Raw genomic sequence first — 20,878 nt, forward strand, 5'->3', positions numbered from 1 at the left:
AGACTCAAATAACCAAGGGCACAGCTGGACTCATTGGGCATCCTTCTATCTACGTTGTCATTCCAGGTGGCCAGTCTAACATAGTGGCCTCTGAGCGGTCAGACCTCACACATGGGACAAGAATCCAAGAAAGCATGGTGGAGAGGACCCGGGGAGCTGTGTGGGTTGGTGCCATGCATTGTTGACAGAGGAGCTACTGGCTAGTAATGGGTGAAAGCTGGTGCTTGGGGAGGTGTAAAAAATTGCTTTTTAATATCTAACCATACAGCTGTACCTGTACTACAAAAATATGTACTGTATATGAAATTAAAATATGAAAGTGGGGAAGCGACTAGGAAAATATCTGAAAAGGCTCTTTAGGGAAGTGATTAAAAAAACCAAGTTTGAGAGGAGTGACCTGGTCTTAGAATGGCCTTAGAAGTTCCGCAGTGTCACTTTGGCTGTACATACTGTGTGGGTTGAGCCACACAACCCTGTCCAGGCTCAAGGAGGGGGTCCTAGACGCCCCCTCTCAGTGGGAGCGTTGTCCAAGCCTCTGCTGCGTGTTTAAACCCACTGGAGTCAACATTCTGTGGGTCCTGCCCCTGCAGAGCTGTCCCACGCAGAGCCAGAGCCTGCAGCGCTGGAAGAGGGGGGCCCTGCGGGCAGCGCGAACTTGCGAGGGCCTTGTTCACTGCCTGATGGGAGAAATGTCACCCCCAGTCTAGGAGGAAGGAGGGGTCAGAGCCGCCAAGAGTTCATCTGTGCTGGTCCCACAGTCCAGAAGGGGCCACACGAAGGTACACAGTGATGGTGCTGGGAAACGTGGGATGGGGCGGTTGTGACCGTGTCACTGCTGCCGACCTGGGTCCCCTGTTGTAGGTGATGGTCAGGCCTCGGCTGACCAACCAGAGACCGACCCAGCCGGGGAAGCGCCTTGGCTCGTCTTCACGTGGTGGAGGGCTGTGCGCCTGCGCTCGGGCCTCCTCTGTCGCTGTTTCCACGCCCCAAAGGACAGTTCGTGGGGTCATCAGGGTCTGGCTGACAGCAGCTGGGCACAGACCCGGGCCCCAGAGGCGCTCCACCAGGCCAGGCCCCGGTGGGCAGGGGAGCGAGCCTCGGGCACTGCTCAGGGGCACCTGCGCCTGCGCCACCTCTCGGGGATGGTGGGCTTGGGTCACAGGTGGGCTCCTCGGACCGCCCTCACCTTTCTTCTCTTGATCACTGAACACGCTCATAGACCTTTCCTTCCTGCCCTTAGAACAAAGGTGCCCTTTCATTTTACTTCAAAGGTTACACGTTTTATTTTTGGACTTCAGTTTTCCCTTTTCAAAAACCTAAAAGAGTGTGGACCCAAAGCAGAAGATGGGGGAGGTGGGAGGAAGGGGGGATTCCTGTGCTTGTCACCTCTGGCGTGGCCCACCCTCACTGCATGTTGGAAATGACGTGAGGAAGGAGAGAGGTGTCTCTGGGCAGCCTTTCTTTGGGTTACTGGTCGGGTGGCAGAAAGGGGCGCTCGGGAGGTGGGTGCTGCTCAGCTGCTCTTACCTGGGGTCACTGATAGAAACCACAGCGTTCCTCTCCCTGTCACGGAAGCATCAATGCAAGCCAGTCCCTGGAAAGCAGCTGGAGCACTAATACATTCATGTATTTGACCGACTAATTCTACTCCTTGCAATCTTCTCCAAGAAACGAATGAGAGAGATCAAGATAACTTGGTAAGAGTGTTCATCCCAGTGTCATTCATGACAGTGAAAAATTAGAAGCAATGTGACATTTCAATAATGGGGAATTTGTTCGATAATTATGATTAAACACACACACGGCAGAGGCTGCATCTGTCTTATTTATGTCACGGGTGGTGAGCCCAAGAGCTTGGCATGGGTAAGTGTACAATATAATTTTTTGAGTAAGTTTCATGAGATCTCATTCATGTACCGCACAGCCCACCTGTTTAAAGCTTACATTTCAGAGGTTTTTGTCTATTTATAGATATGTGCAAAAGTCATGACGATTAATTTTATAATATTCTCATCCCCCTAGGAAACCTCCTGTACTCACCAACAGTTGCTGCCCATGCCCTGTCAACTGCCCAGCCATAGGCCAACTCCCTCCTAGTTTCTATCTCCACGGATTTGCCTCTCGTGGGTGTTTCATATACTTTGAATCCTGCAGCACCTGACCCTTTCTGCCTGGCTTCTTTCACTCAGCACAGTGCTTTCAAGATTCGCCTGAGCTGTCGCTCAGCTCTGTCGAATGGACATACCACAACTGGTTTAACCATGCATCCACTGATGGGTATTTAGGTTGTTTTCACTTTGGGGCTATTAAGAATATTGCTGCCGAAGATCTTTGTTTGCAAGTTTTTATGTGTTCCTAAGTTTTGATTTCTCTTGGAATGCATACTTGGGAGTGAAGTTCCAATGTCAAATTGTAACTCTGTTTGAACCTGCAGCAACTGCCAGGCTGTTTCATCAAGTGACTTCACAGTCTTGTAATCTTGTCAGCTCTGCAGGAGGGCTTGGCCTACAATAAGTATTGGGATAAAAATTGGCTAAATAAATGAATAATGTCAAAAATTGTACAGTTTATGGAACCGTTGCAAAGCTTTAATTGCATACTATTTTTTTTCTTTTAAAAATTAGCATTAGGGACAAATCTTATAGGAAATATAATAGGTTATTTCTGGGTTGATGAGATTAGGAGTAATTAAACATTTCATTATAATTTTCACATTCCCTAACTTGCTGAAGTGAACTAGCTTTTAAAATTAGAAAAATATTTTACAAGATGATAACGGTTGGTAACAGGTCAGATCAGGCAGCAGGTAAAATTGCCTCAGGAATGAGGTTTTCGTGGACAGCGGTGTCCGAGTTAGCCATAGTGACCTGTGTCACTTTCTTTTTCCCTGACTTGGGCTGAAGGTACAGATTGGTTGTGGCTGGACATCAGTTAGGACTCTGGGTTGCAAACGTTAGACACCCAGTTAACTTAAGCAGAAAAGGAGTACCTCAGAGGGATATCGGTTGGTTTGCAGGAGTCTGGAGATCCAGGCTTTGGAAAGCAAGCAGAAGGCAAGGGACCCGCCCCTGGGACCCTCACACCCAGGACTTGAGTCTGTCCCCATCTGGACTGATGCTGCTGTGCCCTGGAACCTGCGACTCCGTCACAGTCCTGCAGTTAGCGTCCCTCCTTCTCCTTCCTTAACCTTGAGACCCTCAGTTGACCAAGCTGAGGTCACGAGAGCAGTGGCTGCCCTGGGACCATGGAAGAAGTCACTCTCCGCCGGCTGTGCATGCCCCTGCCTCCTCTCTGTGTCATTTCTCTCCATAGAAGGGTGCTTGGTGCTCCGCAGGGAGGAGTCTACCAGAAGGGACTTCTGTGTCACTGTGGTCCACATGTGTCCTCACGGTCACGGGCATTTGGAGAAGAAAGGAAATTGCTCTTTCTTGTATGCGAGAGCAAGACCAGACCACCAAGTCACATTTTGGTCATGAATGTCAGAAAAAAAAAAAAAGCTTTATTAGCATAGATGTATCAGAGTAGGTGCTGCTGCTGTAACACACAGCTGCAGCCTTGGTGGTTCCACACAGGAAGGTTTCCTTCCTGCTTCTCCCAGTCCACCTGGGTGTCCAACAGGCAGCTTTGCAAGTGGTTCTCAGGCTCCCGGTGTCTTTGGGCTCCCTAGGGAGAGGCGAGCTTTCTGAGACCTCCTGGGGTCTCCTGGGTCTTGAAGGTAATGATGGAAGAGGAAGGACACACAGCGTCCAGGAGGCGTCAGGCTCAGGTCTGGAAGGGGTGGACATCGCTTCTTCCCACTTTGCACCCACGAGGACCCAGCCACGGGGCTGGGAGTCTGAGCAGGGCAGACCAGCTGTGTGATCTGCAAGATGTGGAAACGGCTGGTGAGCACATCACCCACCAAAGGCCTAGATTAATAAAGGGAAGCAAATGCAGCTCCATCAAAATCGACCTTGGCGCTCCCTCCGTGTTGGGTCAGCGGTCTCTAGAGAGTGTGTTGGACTCCTCACTCTCAAACAGAAACAAACAACATTTTGCAGACAGTCTGTGGAGCTCAGGCTGCTCCTGCTGTCGCTGGTGTGTGTGGAAGTAGAAATAAAATTGACATTATTGATCACCTACTGTATACACTGTGTATTTCTGGATATTATGGGTCAGACAACTGAACTAGACCAAGCAACTGCCCTAGAGGGCCTCGTTCTCCCCCCTCAGGTGGGACTCAGAGAAACGAGTGTCCCCTGAGACCGAGGTATGGTCAGTTGATGTTCGAGGTACAGAATGGTGACCAGGTAGAGGCCCGAGTGAGGCTGGGCTGGGAGGTTGTAATGAGAGGCCTGTTTGTGTTCCTTGATTCTTCATCCATGTGCTCGCTCAGTTCCTGGTCAGTCTGGGCACTGTTCCAAGCGGGCGGGAGGGACAGCGAGTGGGAGACCCCGGGTACGGGGAGCTCACATTCTACCCGGGGAGGCAGAGATGGGGGTGGGGAGAGGCCAGTAAAGAAACAAAGTGGTAAGCCAGCCAGTGTCCAAGGCCTCCCCGTGGCCCAATCAAACCTTCTGGCTGGATCTTGGATGTCCTCCAAAAGGTCCCGTCTTCCAAGCTTGGTCCCCAGGGTGGTGCTATGGGAGGGAGCAGAACCTCTAAGAGGTACCTAGTAGCAGTTCCTTAGGTCATTAGAGCTATGCCCTTGAAGGGGATTGTGGGACTCAGGTCCTCTCCTGATTGTCTTCTGCTTCCTGGGCCTGAGGTGGGTGCTTTGCTCCACCAGGCACTCCCACCATGATGTGCTGACCCTCCCCACCAAGGCCTAAAAGCAGTAGGTCCACCTGATTCTGGATTGTTACTTCCCAAACCGTGAGACAACACAAACCTTTTTTTTTCTTTAGAAGCTGATTATCTCTGGTATTTTGTTATAGTGATAGAATTGACTGATACATTAAATAATGAGATCCATTTCTGATTCTAAGGAGAAGGCTTAGAAGGAAACATTATTTGCTCAGAGACCAGCCTGGTTGATCCCAACTTTATAGCCATCTTGTTCCTCCTCCTTGAGGGGACCTGGCAGAGCTAGGCCAACCACCATCAGAGAGGATCCTGTTCCCAATGTGGCAGAGCCACTAAGGAGACAGGAAGCCAAAAGGAACTTTTCTGAACTAGAGGTAATAAAAGTTAAACTTTATTTTAGAAAAAGACCTGGACGTTCCTTGTGAACCTAAGCATCCACCTGCTCCTTGACCCAGCAACTCCAGTCTTAGGTGTCTACCCAAGAGAGAGAAATAAACGTGCACAAAAATGACTCGCAGGAGAATGCTCACAGCTGCTGTATTCATCAAAGCCAGAAGCTGGAAACAGCCCAGGTGTTCACCAACGAGAGCCCGCAGAAGCAGGTTGTGTGTTTATGCAAAAGCAGCCTGCACAGTTCTGAAAAGGAACCTCCCCTCCGTGCAGGCAAAAACATCTCTGAATATTATAGACATTACACTCGGTGAAAAAAGCCAGATGCAAAAGAAGATATTCTGTACGATTTACTATTTACGAAGTTTCAAACAGAAAAAGCTAATTTGTGGTTAGAAAAATGAGGAGGGTGATTGCCTGTGGGGCTGGCTACTACATCAGACAATCAGACCCTGATTCTAAGGAGAAGGTTAGGGGGAGACATTGCCTGCTCAGTGGTCAGTGTGGCTGACTGCTTCCTTCCTCCCGAACTTCCCTCTTTGAACTCAGCCGCCATGGTGTGAGGAAGCCCAGGCTGCTACTGGAGGCCCATGGAGGAGCACCAAGGGCCCTGGCAATCAGCTGGATCCTTTTAGGGTAGAAGAGTCTTAAAAAAGAATAAATTCACATTCGAATAAATGGTTGTTCCCAATTCCTATTCATTTGTTTAAGGACCTTTTTATTGATCAATGGTTGATTTTTGTTATAGTTTAAGGTAAATACCATTTCTGATGTCATTACCACAGATTTAATTAGGAGTTCATGCTTATTTTTGATACAGTCTGATCCTTCCATTTTTTAATTCTCTTCTCACACAAGTAATACTGTTGCTACCAAATAGAAGTGCCCAAGTGGACGCACAGGGGACAGTGGCCTTGATGATGACCTTGGTGACTTGACTAGTGTGGAAACAAGAGCCTGGTCAGGTGGCCTGCCCGTGTTTACGGGGCAAACACACAGTGAAATGGCAGTCAGGACAAAATTGGCATCTGCTTTATTTTCCGTAAATGATCTTTTAACTACTTTTGATTACATGGACTGTTTTAGGAGGTAATATATTAAAATTAAGGTTTTGCAATTCTTTGTGGTATCCTTGAGATGTTCTTATCTAACCCTCCCATTTTACAGATGAGAAAGTTTGAGAAGCTACTGTGGTTTCCATAAGTGTCCCCCAAAGTCCCATGTGTTACGGGTATGTCCCTGGGGGGTGCCACAGGGAGGCGGTGGAAACTTGAAGAGGTGAGGCCTCACGAGAGGTCCTCAGGTCATTGTGGGTGTGCTCTTGCAGGGTATTTTGGGACCCCAGGCTCTTTCTCTATTTCATTTCCCAACCATGAGGTGAGTGGTTTTGTTCTGCCACAGATTTCTGCCTTGTGATGCTGTCCCATCACGGGCCTAAAAGTTGATCATGGACTGAAAGGTCCACAACTGTGATCCCAAACCTCTTTCCTCTTTATAACTGGATTAGCTCAGGCATTTGTTATAGTGACCAGAAGCTGCGTAACACAGAAACCCAGCAGCAAAGGGTTTGACTTGTGTGGTGTGGCATTTATTGGTGGAAAAAGGGCAAAAGTAAAGTATATATTGGAATAAAGAGGTGTCAGTGGACATGAGACAGAATTCAGTGGAGAGACAGGGGAGGGGAAGGGGAAGGCCTGAAGCGTCCTGTTGATCAGTGTCCACAGTGCCAACTTATCTTCTATTTGTTCTAATTAGTTACACATGACAATAGACTGCATTTTGACACGTCATACATACATGGAGTGTACTTCTCATCTTCTGGTTGTACATGGTATAGAATTATAACAGTCGTGTAGTCATACATGCACATAGGGTCATGATGTCCTATTCATTCTGTTATCCTTCCTACCTGTGTTATGCCCCCTCCCCTCCCTTCACTCCCCTCTAATTCAAAATACCCCTATTTTCCCTATCCATCCCTACTATTATAAATTAGCATCTGCATATTAGAGAAAACACTTGGCCTTTGGTTCTTCAGAGTTGGCTTATTTCACTTAGCACGATATTCTCTAACTCTATCCATTTACTGGCAAATGCCATAATTTCATTCTTCTTTAAGGCTGAGTAATATTCCATTATATATATATATATATACACACACACACACCACAATTTCTTCATCCATTCATCTGCTGAAGAGCACCAAGTTTGGTTCCATAGCTTGGCTATTGTGAGTTGAGCTGCTATAAACATTGATGTGGCTGCATCACTGTAGTATGCTGATTTTAAGTCCTTTGGGTGTAAACTGAGGAGTGGGATGATGGGGTCAAATGGTGGTTCCAGGTTTTTGGAGCATCTCCAGCTTTCCACAGTGGTTGCACTAATTTGCAGTCCCACCAGCAATGTATGAGGGTACCTTTATTCCCCACATCCTGCCAATATTTATTGTTGCCTGTATTCTTAATAATTGCCATTCTGACTGGACTGAAATGAAATCTTAGAGTAGTTTTGATTTGCATTTCTCTTTACTAGAGATGTTGAACATTTTTTCATATATTTGTTGATCGATTGCATTTTTTCTTCTGTGAACTGTCTGTTCAGTTCCTTAGCCCATTTATTGATTGGGTTACTTGTTTTTTTGGTGTTAAGGTTTTTGAGTTGTTTATACATCCAGGAGATTAATGCTCTATCTGAGGTGCATGTGGTCAAGATTTTCTTCCATTCTGTAGGGTCTCTCTTCATATTATTGATTACTTCCTTTGTTGGGAAGAAGCTTTTTAGTTTGAATCCATCCCATTTATTGATTCTTGATTTTATTTTTTGTGCTTTAAGACTCTTGTTATGGTAAAGATTTGGGAATACTTTTTCTTCTATTAGATGGAAGGTCTCTGTTCTAGTGCCTGGGTCTTTGACTCACTTTGAGTTGAGTTTTGTGCAGGGTGTGAGAGAGGGGTTTATTTCATTTTGCTACATATGGATTTCCAGTTTTCCCAGCACCATTTGTTGAAGAGGCTATCTTTTGTCCGATGTGTGTTTTTGGTGCCTTTGTCTAGTATGAGATAATCATATTTATGTGGGTTTGTCTCTGCGTGTTCTATTCTGTATCATTGGTCTTCATGTCTGTTTGGTGCCAATACCATGCCATTCTGTTACTGTGGCTCTGTAGTATAGTTTAGGGTCTGGTATTGTGATGCCTCCCATCTCATTTTTCTTGCTAAGGATTGCTTTGGCCATTCTGGGTCTCTCATTTTTCCAGATGAATTTGTATTTGTATTAAAGTTGCTGAATTGATGGATCTTGCTTTTTTTTTTTTTTTTTTCCCCCTCACCAAAGTGATTCTGCCAATGGCTTCCCCAGGAATCTCTCCCATTCCCACTTACACAGCCTGAAGCTGGGAGTCTCAAAAATGTCCTGTCTTTATTTCCCTCTTTGGTGACCACTTCTTAGTCTCTGAAAAAATTCTCTCACCTTAAGTCACTGGAGGGGAGGGACGTTTTCCTAAAGTGGTGGCTCAGGAGAGTGGCGTGTGCTGCGAGGCTACTCCCGAAAGTTGGGGGCTGTTGGCCGAGTCCGCTTGCCTCAAGGTGACGTCACAGGGAACTAAAAGGCTCGCAGCTTCCAGAATTCTGCTCTCTAGTAGAGCCAAAGCGTCAACCGGGTGACAGGCAGACCCCCAGGGAGGACTCTGCCCGAGGAAGGTGGCCGGCAGGGCCCAGGGCACTGAGGGCACATCCTCACGGATGTCCTCTCCTGATGGGGGTGCGCAGTGGGGTGTCCCAGGGCTGCTTTTGGATGCTCTGGAGGAAGAACATCAGCTTCTCTCTCTACTTCTACAAAATCTCAGAACGGCTGAGCGGGGTCCCTCGGTGGGTTTCAAGGGTGAAGCAAGAACAGTTCTTAACTTATTTTTCTCTCTGAATTTGGACCTGGGATTTTCCATCTTGTTTATCATCAGCACCCGCAGCTGAAACCAGAGTGTGGTCGTGTGCCCAGCTGGGCCACAAGGTATTCCCGGTCCTCTCCTGCCTGGCTCCTTTGCTCCAGGGAGGTCAGGCTTGATCACATGACTTGCTCTGGTCAGGGCAGTGTGGGTAGAAGGAACTTTCATCATGTCGAAGCCAATGTGTGGCCTGTTCTCTTTGGCCTGTTCCACAGTCAGGAAATGTTCTAGAAAAAGGCTGCCCCACTAGCCTGGGTCTCAGAGTGAGGGCAACATGGGGGTAGAGAGGAGCTCTAGGGAATATAGGTCGCTCATGTGGCATAGATGAGGAAGGACTGTTAATGGGTGTCAGTTCCAGGCTGATTTATATACACAGCTAAAGGAGTTGACCAGGGCTGGGGACATAGCTCAGTTGGTAGAGTGCCTGCCTCACATGCACAAGGCCCTGGGTTCGATCCCCAGCACCACACACACAAATAATAATAATAAACGAGTTGACCAGGTTTTGTAAAGAAGGAAAAGATCTTAACTTTTAAAAAGGGTGCTATTTGGCGTTGAGTCATTCCATGTTTATTTTAGAGGTGAGTGAAGCTTTTTTTTCCATAATAACAGTTTCCACTCTGTGCAGTTATTATCTTTCCGTGTCTCAGGAAATCGAATGGTAGTTGGCCTGGTCGTTATTGGAAGAAATACGCACCAAGAGCCAACTGTCACCCAAGCCCTGTGTGCTTCTTGGGACGTAGTGGCCCACAGAGCAGATGACAGCTCAGTCTTCCTGAAGCTTTCACTTCTGCTGGGTTGGGCCAATTAAAAACAAAATAAATGACCGAATGACAAGCAGGGTCATTCCAGAAGATGCCCAGGTTAGAAGAAGAGAAAGAAGCGAGTGTCGGGGCCGGAGAGGGCTGGCCTCTCTAGAGCATTCTGACTTACGGTGCTTCGTGGAGAAATTGGGCCGATGTGGACAACTGGCTGTTTTCCAGTGCAGTCATAATTTTATGTCAATCTCTTTAATAAGCACACTGGGTGAGTTTAAAATCGAGAACAATTGTATTTCACTAATGATGCTCTTTTTGTGTGTGATGCAAACATTTATCTTCCAATTCACCTGAATTTTTCACCCATCAAAGGAACTCATTGTTGAAGAAAGCACTTCCTGGATGAGTTCTTAATGGATTCGGTTTGTGAGGTAGCCAGAGAACTCCATGACAGGACAGTTAATGCTATCTGGGTTCCCGGATGTGGGTCTCTGTGAAGCTCCGGGTAGGGCACCGCATTGCCTTGGTAGCAGGGCTCCTCTGTGGACAGAGCCTGCCATCTGCTTCCAAGGAGCTTAAGATGAACATTATTAGCTCAGACAACAATGGCCTGAGTCATAAAAGAATCCTAGCTGGCCTTTCTGTTTTGAAATTCAGCAAAATCAATGGAACCAGAAAACTTGAGACGAATCACTCATATTTGTCTAAAGTTGACTCTTTTGTACCAGTTCTGTTCTCCATTCAAGAATCATGAAATGTCAAAGATAAAAGAAGCAGAGTTCATTTTTGTGGCCGTGGGAAAATAGATCCAGAGAGATCAAAGTGGATTCACTTCACGGGTTCATTCTTCCATTCATTCATTCGGTGCGTAGGTATTGAGCCCCACCTGCCCGGAGCTGGGCCTCACACTGGAGCCTGGCACCGAAGTGAGGAGCAAAATAGCTTCCAGTCACAGTGAGTCTAGTGGCAGTTAAAGCTAGAAAGGAAAGACAGGAGGTTCTACAAGAACTTATTCCTCAGTAGCCTCATGTGTTCTGGGGTCACCGGTAGCGGGGTGAGCACGTACAGGGGGGTTCTGATGGACGGAAGGGTGGTGTGCTCAGGAAACTGAAAGTGATTGAGGTTGGAGGATGGAGACCAATGAGAGCGTAAAAATTCTAGAACAGGCTCTGGAGACACCTGTGGGCACAGCACAAAGCTCGAAGGAGTGACAAGATCAAATTTCCTGTTGGAAAAGAACACGTTAATGAAAAATAGAACATGATTCCAATAAAGACCTACAAGAAGCCTGCAGCCAATATCATATCTCATAGTGAAATATTGAAAAATTTCCTGCAAGACCTGAACTAAAACAAGGATTTCCCTTATCACGGTTTCCTGGAAGTTCTAGACAATGCAATAAGGCAAGAGAGAAAAATAAAAATCACGATGACCGGGGAAAAAAGACCTGTTACCATTGCAGGAGGCAATGAGCAGGTATGTAGAAAATCTAGAAGAATCTATACACAAATTATGAGAACTCGTACATAAACTTGGCAAGATTACTGGACATAGGGCAGTATGCAAAAAAACTATTTTATATACTAGCAGTAATAAACAGTAAAATTTTAATAACAAAATACATTTATAATAACATCCAAACCTGCATAGCTGGGAAGAGATCCAACCAAAGTTCTGAAAATTGTGAAACACGGTTGTAAGAAATTGAAACTGAGAACCTCTGTTCTTCAACACGTTCCAACCAACCAACAAACAACCCATTTAAAATGTTCAGCCTCATTAGGAATCAGGGGACTTGTGATGATATACAACGTACCTGCAGCAGAGTGGGAAATTGGAAATGGCAGGTGATATCTAGTACTGAGAGGAATACAGGGCAAGCGACCGAATCCCACACTCCTGGGGGGCTTGTTGTAGATGGGTGCAGCTGGTTTGGAAAGCTGTTTGGCAGTGTCTGCCTATGTCGAACACCTCCCCACAGTGACCTGTGCAGGTAATATCCATCTGAAATGCATATGTGTGTTCACTAAAATGCACGTGCACAGAGACGAGTACATTTACATTGAATAAAACAGTATAGTGGTGGACTGTGAGGGTGTAGTTTGGGGTCACAATGCTTACCTGGCAGGAGTGAAGCCCTGGGTTCAACCCCCCCAAACCATACCCCCCAAAATATATATACTACAGCTAGACACCGTGGCACAAACTTGTAATACCAGCAGTTGTTTTGGAGGCTGAAATAGGAGGATCACAAGTTTGAGGCCAGCTTCATCAACTAGCAAGACCCTAAGCAACTTAGAACCTGTCTCAAAATAAAAAATAAAAGGGTTGGGGATGTAGCTCAGTGATTAAGTGCCTCTGGGTTAAATCCCACTACCAAAAAAAAAAAAAAAGTCTACTATGTTTACAGTACTATTCATATTAGGCAACAGGCAGCTCTTGCAAGAGTCTGGGCACAGAGCTGAGCTGATGGTAGCAGGCAGAGAGCAAAATGGCAGGGTGGAGAGGCCTGAGCAGGAAGAGGCAAGAGGACTTTGGAAGGTTGGTGGGGGCAGGGCGCATGAGGGGAGGGGTCAAGGTCAAATCCCAGGTTTCTCACTGAATGACCAGGTGTGGGTGGCTTCTCCCCCGAGGAGGGGAGCCTTGGAGGGGACCCGGTTTCCGGCAGGATGGGTGGAGGAGACGAACCTCAACCCCTGGAACTGAGGTTCTAAGAAATAAGCCGGTGGCCTCACTGTAGTGCAGTAGTTGGGTCAGAAATCCAGAGGACAGGTCAGGGTACGAGGTCAGCCCTTACTTAACAAACTGATCGCGAAGAGATGGAACTTGAGCTGACTCCTTTAAAGACAGCAACTCAGGAGTTACAGTCTTTTCTGACATATGTTTATCACCTAAGATATTGAGTACATTGTTTAAAATACTTTCCTGTAACCTTTGCCAATCATGATTAAGCTTTTACATTTCTACCTCAATCACTAGGTGCTAGACTACGCAACTCGACGACATGTCTCCTGAGCTATTATTCACTTTTAACTTTAAAGCATACCTACAATTATTTCATTAGCCTTTAATTTTAAAGCCTACCTAAGGTTATTGGTAAGCTTTCTTACTTCTAAAGTCCCAATAAAACACACTTAAAATAGTGAAAGCCTATTACTTAAAAACCTACTACTCTCAAGTGCCTCTAAAATATATTTATGTTAATTTTACAGTATTTTATTTTTAATTTCCAAGGTAATTTCCTTTTTTCATATGACCTGAATTTAACTGCTTTCTTAAAGAGTTTCTTTGATCCTCGGTCAAAGCACACCAAGTCTTACGGCTTTGTATTCTTTAACTAAATGGCAGGCTCTGCACCTCAACCCGTTTGCCATTAATAGTAACTATGTGGTTTTTTTTTTTTTAGTTTTATTAATTTTATTTTTTTAAATACACGACAGTGGAATGCATTACAATTCTTATTACACAGACGGTGGGGAGCCACTCTGAATGACCCACGCCGTCCAGTCCTGAAGCGAGAGGCTCTGACTGATCACGACATTTCCTGGTGACTTGGGCGTTGTCCTAGGTGTGTCTTCAGATGTAGGCATGTCACCCTTGGGGTTGAGCTACGTGCCCCTGTTCCTTTGTGATATTACCCCTTGCCCTGTTTGGGATAGAATGTTCCATGGAAGCTCCCTTTGTGTGTCCCCTTCTCTTACTCTGCCCTTGGGTGTGGCCTTCCTAGATGTCAGTCAACCTGCTGACAGCGACATCACGGAGCTAGACTCAACCCCCCCCCCCAACCTGACTCTGGCCTCATTTGAGTGGCTTCTCCCCAATAAAAGGGGTCAGCACGTGCTCTCTCGCTGTCTCTTTCTGCAGACCCTTAAGGTCAGAGGAGCCGTCACAGGACAGGAAGGAAAAGGTCTCTCTGTCTCTCTTGTGATTATTTCGTGCAGCCCAGTTCCCCTGGAGTGACCCTGAGTGTTTTCGTCATGAGCAACGTGACACCAGACACTAATGGGCTTCATGCTTGACCTGTGGCTTCTCCTTCCGTTCCCTGTGCACAGAAAGGCCATCAGCATCGACCATCACCAAAGAGCGAGGTGCGGTTCAGGGAAGTCAAGCAAATTGCCAATGGGCTGATCTTCAGGAAGGTGGGGGAGGAGGACAGTGGGGGTTTGGGATTCTGAGCCTCCTTCTGGGTGCTGCTCTGAGTCACGATGTCCCTGCGGGGGACTCACTGTCCTGTGGTGTTGTAGGTCCCGGGTGAGCAGACGAGGGCAGAGGCCTTCCCATTTCAGGAAAGCATCAGGAGAAGACCACATATTGTCTGTTAGTCTAGAAAGGAACTCAGAGATTTGAACTCCATGATTATCCCAGAAACAAACTCTCAGGGTCCAACCAGTTAAGCCACCTGTCAGCATCGGACCTCAGGCAGATGCCGAACGGAGCCATGCTTGTGTCCGTGGCTCACAGTGACACCCCCTATGACCTCCGTGTTGGTGGGGTGGGATGTGGGGTGCTGCTCCTCTGGGTCTCTGCTGCGGAGACTCACAGGCTGCCGTCCAGGGTCAGTCAGGGCCTGGGCCTCCTCTGAGGACCCCTCAGGGGAAGCATCTGCTCCCAACCCACATGGTCACTGTCAGGATTCAAAGCTTGTGGGACAGGAGGGCCTCAGCTCCTGCTGGCCGAGGCTGAAGGCCATTCTCTTGTGACCTTTGTCTCTCTGTGTGATGACGTCCCTCATCAGAGCTGGTGACGAAGAGTCCATTAGAGTCTCCTCGCAGGATGGAGTGAGAATCTGAGAAGTAGACCGAGGTGACATCCGTCACTTTCGTCCCTTATCTGTTGATAAGAAGCCAGTCACAGACCCTTCCCCAGGGGAGAATGGGACCCAAGGCATGGACATCGGAAGTCAGGGACGGTTAGGGATCATCCTTGTGTCTGTCCTCCATAGTGCTCAGCATTGTCACCTAGAACACAGAAACGGCAGCAGCACCGGTCGCGGGGACCGTGCGGAACAGATGCGAGCACCCGCAGGAAGCACTTGGAGCGATCGCTGGCTGCGATTCGTGCCCTGAAGGTGGTCGGTTGCTGCTTTCTGTTATTCTAATTCTGCAAACGTGTGGCCCCAGGACAGCTTTCTTTACGCTGTTTATTTAAGGGACACCACATGATATTCCGACAGACGTAGCCCAGGGCGATGACGACTGCGGTGAGGTCAGTGAGCGCCCAGCACCTCAGAGTTGCTCCCCCTTCTTAGTGGTAAGAGCACCTAAATTCCCCAGCAAGCAGCCCTGCACCCTGGGTCTCCGGACGTCCTCACCCCGCAGAGCGACGGTCTGCACCTTGCTCTAGTGCTGTGGGCAGTCCAGTTGTGCTGGGCAACAGGATAGGTTTCCCAGAGACCCAAGAAAATACCCCGAGATGGCGAGCAAGTCACACGTCTCCTACAAAATGCGCACGGGGAAGGTTCCGTGGCCAGGGCTAGACGGCACCTCCGTCCCTCATGGTGCCTGGTCTAGTGGCAGCCAGGTGACTCTCCACGGTGCCCCCAATTCTGCACCAGTTACTGTAAGGGAGGGATTTTATCAGGCTACAGAAGCAGTGACATGGCTAGCTTAGCTTGCTTTGTCCCACTGATGACCAGCACCCCAGGAACTTGGCGTGCACACAGGAGAGCAGCTTTCTACAGAGAGCGCCAATTTCCCCCAATTCCCCGCACACCTGGGAGGAGGCCGTGTCCTTCAAGAGAGAACATGTTTCTGGCATTCTAGCCCCGAGTCACTCCGCTGTTCCCTTCACTTGGGTTGGTTCTTGGGAATGGAGGGGGGCACTTCAGGGGTGTTTTACTGTCCTTGTTTCCATCAAAGATGACACAGACCTGTATCTCCCCAGTCCTCAGCCCCTCCTACCCACCATTTTACTCTCTTCTATGTATCTAACATATAAAGATTCCACATATCAATGAAATCAACCCTGCGGTATTTTTTATTTCTTTATTTCTACTACATTAATCTCCGGTGTCCTCCAGGCTTATCTGTGTTGTCCCAAATGTCAGGATATTCTTCTTGAAGGCTGAGTAATATTCCTTTATGTATGTACATACACACCCCACAGTTTCTTTATCCATTCCTTCTTTGACAGACACTTAGGCTGTTTCTATATCTTGGCTATTGTGAAGAACGCTGCAATGAACAGGGTCATGTATGTGCGCCACTATCCACGGGGCGTTTGTTCCAAGACATTCCGTGGATACATGAAACGGCATACAGCACTAAACTTTAATTTTTTTTGAGGAAGCTCCAAATTGTTTCCCAGAAAGGCTTCATCAGTTACCTTCTCACCACACTGTACAGGGTTCCTTGGTCTCCACACCCTTGACACCATCTGCTGTCTCCTCTTTTTGATGATAACCAAAGCCTCACGTGTTCAGAGGTGGGGCTTGTAGGCAATGTTTGGATCATGAGGGTCCAACCTCATCCGTGGATCAATCCATCAAGGGGATTGACAACTGAATCGAGCCCCGGGAGGCGGGATCTACTTGGAGGAAGCAGGTCGCTGGGGCTGGGAGGGTTTGTCTTCTCCCAAGTCACTTCCTTCCTACCATGAGCTGAGAGAGCTTCCCTTCCACCCTGTTCCTGTCTTGGAACGAGTCCATATGGACTGACAAAATAAAGTCTGTCTCCTTTAAGTTGTTTATGTCAGGTGTTTTAGTCACAGGGATGAAAATCTGACCCACACACCATCCATCTTCTTCCACCCCCTCCCTTAGAACTGTGAGTCTCTGGAGCTGTGAGCTAAATAAACCTTTTCTCTCGGAAGTTAATTATCTCAGGTATTTTGTTATAGTGATGAAAAAAACCCCACACTTATTCATTTTTGCTTTTGTTACCTGAGATTTTGCTCTGATATCCCAAAGTCATCACCAAGTTCAAGGCCAAGGAGCCTTTTCCCTCTTCCTCCCACCCCCATGTTTTCTGTTAAGAGTTTTATGGTTTAAGTCTTATGTTTAGGTCTTTCATCCATTTTAAGTTGGTTCTTGTGCTTATATTAGGGTCCAGTTTCACTCTGTTGAATGTGGACCTCAATTTTCCTAATATCACCTGTGACAAAGGCTGCCCTTGCTACCTGTGTCGTCTTGGTTCAAAAGCAGTTGGCTGCCCACACGTGGGTTCACTGCTGGGCTCTGTCTCTCGGTCTGCACGCCGGGCTTTCTCTCGCCCAGTTTTGGTTACCATTCCTTCAATTCAAGTTAAAATCAGGAAATTTGATGTCTCCAACCTTTTCTTTCTTGAGATTGCTTTGGTGACCAAGTTTTTATTTTATTTTATTTTGTTATTTTTTATATATATATAAATAAAATAACAAAATAAAATATATATATTTACATGTTTCCGTATGAATTTTAGAATTGATTTTTCTATTTCTGTGGGGAATGCCGTTGGAATTTTGGTGGGAAACGCGTTGAATTGGCACGTTTCAGATGGCATGGACATTTTTTTAACAATGTTATTTCTTTAAATCCATGAACACAGGATACATCTTGATGTTTGTTTGTGTCTTCTTCCATTTCTTTCACCAATGTTTTATCGACTTCAGCGTACGTTTCTTTCATCGCCTTGGTTAAATTTATTCCCAAGTATTTTCTTCTTTTTGATGCTATCATATATAGGATTGTTTTCTTGATTTTTATTCAGATAGATCATTTTAGTGTAAAGAAGCGTAACTGACTTTAAACATTGATCTCATATTTTATAACATTACTGAATTTATTTATTAGTTCAACAGGTGTAGAGTGTGTGAGTATGTAAGAGTGTGTGTGTGTGTGTTGCTCTAGGATTTCCTTTTCCACCTATAGGATTGTACCATCTGCAGATAGGGATGCTTTACTTCTTTTCTCATCGGGATACCTTTTCTCTTTTCCTGCCTGCCTACTCTCACTAACACAGCAGGCCACCTGAATCCAGGGCATTTGTTCAAAGACTTTCTGTGGGTTCTTGAAACAGTGGACAGCACTAAACTCTGTACACTAGTTCTTTATTATACATGCCTACCTTTGATGAAGTTTGATTTATAAATTAGGCCAAGTAAGAGAGCAACAATAATTAATAAAGCAGAACAAGGATGATAATGCACTGTAATAAAAGTTCTTTCAAACTTGTGAATAATTTATTTCTGGAATTTTCTATTTAGTATCTTTAGACTGTGGTTGACTGCAGGTAACTGAATTCATGGAGGGTGAAACCGTGAGTGTCGGGGGGTGGGGATGCTTGCAGTCCTAATGTAACAGAGGTGGTGGGAGTGGGCACCATGGTGCACTGAGAATGGCCAGCTCCCTCTGGCTCATTTGAAATATATGCAATTAGGAAGCAGATGTCACACCCACTGAATATGAAAAGCTGACTCCCCACCACGTGGTGGGGTCTGCAGTCACCTTTCTACAGATGACACATGCTGTGGTTTTAGTGCATTAGTTTTCAAATCAGCAGCATCATCAGGTTCCTGTTAAAATTCAAATACTGGCACCTTCGTGTGCAAGTTTAAGTATCTGCCTTTAAGTCATGGGCAAGTGTTTCGCTGGCTGTGATAGGTCAGCAGGCTTCTGAGACGCCCTCTGCCAACGACCTTTAGCTCCAAGTCAGCAGGGGTAAAGGGACAACCGGGGCTCTGGAATCCTGGGTTCGAATCCTCTGGAATCCTGGTTCAGCCCATGAAGATACTCACACTGGTCCAGTTTCCTCTTCTGGCTCTGTTGCCAGAAGCTTCCACCATTGAGAGGGGAGTACCGTTTGGTATAGCGGAATCCCTTGTCTGATATCTATCTTTGATTCTGGACTGAGATGGCGTGCTGGACTTCCAGCTGTGCCACGGTGATGGGATTTTGGCCTGCCTCCTTCTCGTGCAAAAGTCCAGGTATTCTGCTCCCGATCCCTGTGCTTAATGTTCATTGGCTGACACGAAATTCAAGGTGATTGTGCAAGAGCCTCCTGTCCTAAGTGCATCTGAGGTTGAAAACGACTTCCTGAGCGTCTTCCTGGCTGAGCACTTTCACCTCTGTCCTCTGCTTCTGCTCCACGGCACACCACCCACTATTGTTCTAGCAGAAGCAACGCAGCCACAGAATGTTAACATGCTGCAGGACAGGGCCACCAGGTGAGGGATCAAGCTTGTTTGAAGATAGCCTGCAATGTCATCATATCAAAAGGGGACTTCAAAGAGGACTTTAGGAGACAGGTATTTGTCTATTCGTTCATTCATTCAATATCAACCAACCAAGTGCTTGGTGTACTCGTCAGCTTTCTGTGACTATAATGACATACCTGACAAGAGCTACTTATGGAGAAGAAAAGGCTTATTAGCTCACAGTTTGGAGGTTAAAGGGCATGATGCTGGTACTGGCTCAGTCCTGGTTAGGGCCCTCTGTCTCTCAGCTGCATGACATCATGGAGGAGGTACGCATGTGTTGAAGAGCTTGCTCACTAAACAGAGAATCAGAAAGACTGGGGCTACATGATCCCTTCTGAGGACATGCCCCCAGTGACCTAAGGACCCCCACTTGGCTCCGCCCCTTAAAGGTTCACCACCTCCCGATAGCACCAAGCCTGCAAAAAAGCAGACCTTTGGGCATCACCTCCCTCATCAAGACCATGGCACTATGTGTGCACTGTGTCACTAATGTGTGCAGTGCTGGGGTTGAGGCCCTGGCAGGGCGGGGTTCAGTCTTAGGGAGCATGAAGTTGAGTAGGAGGGCAAATAAAGAGAGAATTACCTGCACACAGACCCAGACGGCTTGTCGGTGTTACCGAGGATGAGGATGAAGACACAAATGAGGATAATGGTAATGGTGGAGTCGGGCACTATTTTAAGTGCCACATATGTGTTAACTCATTCAATTTTCTTTCTTCTCCAGCTTTATATTGTATTAAAATATACTCAAGAAAATTTACCACCTTAATATTTTTTTTTCTTTTTTGGACTCAGAGATTGAACCCAGGAGTGCTTTACCACTGAGCTGTGTCCCCATTCTTTTTTTATTTTTTTGAGACAGGCCCTTGCTAAGTTGCTTAGGACCTCACTGTGTTGCCGAGGCTGGCCTCAGACTCGCAATCCTCCTGCCTCAGCCTCCCGAGCTGCTGGGATCACAGGTGTGCACCACCATGCCTTAACCATTTTTAAGGGTTCAGTTTTGTGGTGTTAAACATACTCATAACGTCTGACCAACACCGCCATCCACCTTCTGAACTCTTTCCATCTTGTGAAACTTCGCCTCCCACCTATTGAACAGTCTCCCCATCTCCCCTCCCTGGGCCCCTGGACACTATTGTTCGGCTTTCTTTCTTGGTGATTTTGACACTCCAGGGACCTCACAGCAGTAGAATCCCACGGCATTTGTCTTCCTGTGACTGGTTTATTTCACATTCGGGAACTTGCTTGCTTCCTCCACGTGGTAGTGTATGTCAGAATCTCCTCTTTTAAAGGCTGAATGATTCCACTGTACGGATACGCCACGCTTGGCTTGTCCAGGCATCGACCTGTGGACCCTTGGTTCCTGCCTCACATTAGCTGTCGTGAGGAACCCTGTACAGACATTCCTCCGAGGCCCTGCTCTCAGTCCTTTTAGGAGGCAGAATGGCTCCATCACACAGTAATTCTATTTTCAATTTTCCGAGGAACCGCTGTTCAGCTTCTCATAGAGGCCGTGACGTTTCACACCCCAGGAACAGCGCGCAGTGCTCCCAGTTTCTCCGTGTCCTCTCCACCTCTTGCTATTTTCTGGGTTTTTTTTTTAGAGTAGCCATCCTGGTGGTTGCGATGATCCATTTACTTCCACAGCGGTGCTTTGGTGTAGGTGCTATTTGAATTCCCATTTTACAGATGAAGAAACCGAGGCTCAGAGGGCTCCAGTTCTCATTCACGCTCCCGGGGCTGCACGTCTGACGTAGGCCGTCGGCCCTGGCCCCTGCCTGACCGCCTCTGGGGGGTCTGTGTGTTCGGTGGACACTTATCCTCCATTTCC

General features: G+C 46.9%; 1 protein-coding gene and 1 long non-coding RNA gene across 4 annotated transcripts in view; both read left to right on the forward strand.

Annotated features, from left to right (window-relative positions):
• Kazn (kazrin, periplakin interacting protein) overlaps positions 1–20,878 on the forward strand; it is a 952,488-nt gene that overhangs the window by 71,924 nt on the left and 859,686 nt on the right. The window contains exon 1 of one of the 3 annotated variants that reach the window (XM_071617363.1): positions 1,578–1,697. The exons of the other annotated variants lie outside the window; for them this stretch is intronic. The gene's annotated coding sequence lies outside the window, so the exon portion shown is untranslated. Of the gene's footprint in view, positions 1–1,577; positions 1,698–20,878 lie in introns of those variants that run through there. 3 annotated transcript variants of the gene reach the window in all.
• On the forward strand, positions 13,316–15,904 carry LOC139707211 (uncharacterized). Its single transcript, XR_011708756.1, has 3 exons — positions 13,316–13,441; positions 13,815–13,961; positions 14,816–15,904. It is a non-coding gene; the product is annotated as an uncharacterized lncRNA (long non-coding RNA).

This window comes from Marmota flaviventris, chromosome 10 (assembly GCF_047511675.1).
Source record: "Marmota flaviventris isolate mMarFla1 chromosome 10, mMarFla1.hap1, whole genome shotgun sequence".
Lineage (NCBI taxonomy): Eukaryota > Metazoa > Chordata > Mammalia > Rodentia > Sciuridae > Marmota > Marmota flaviventris.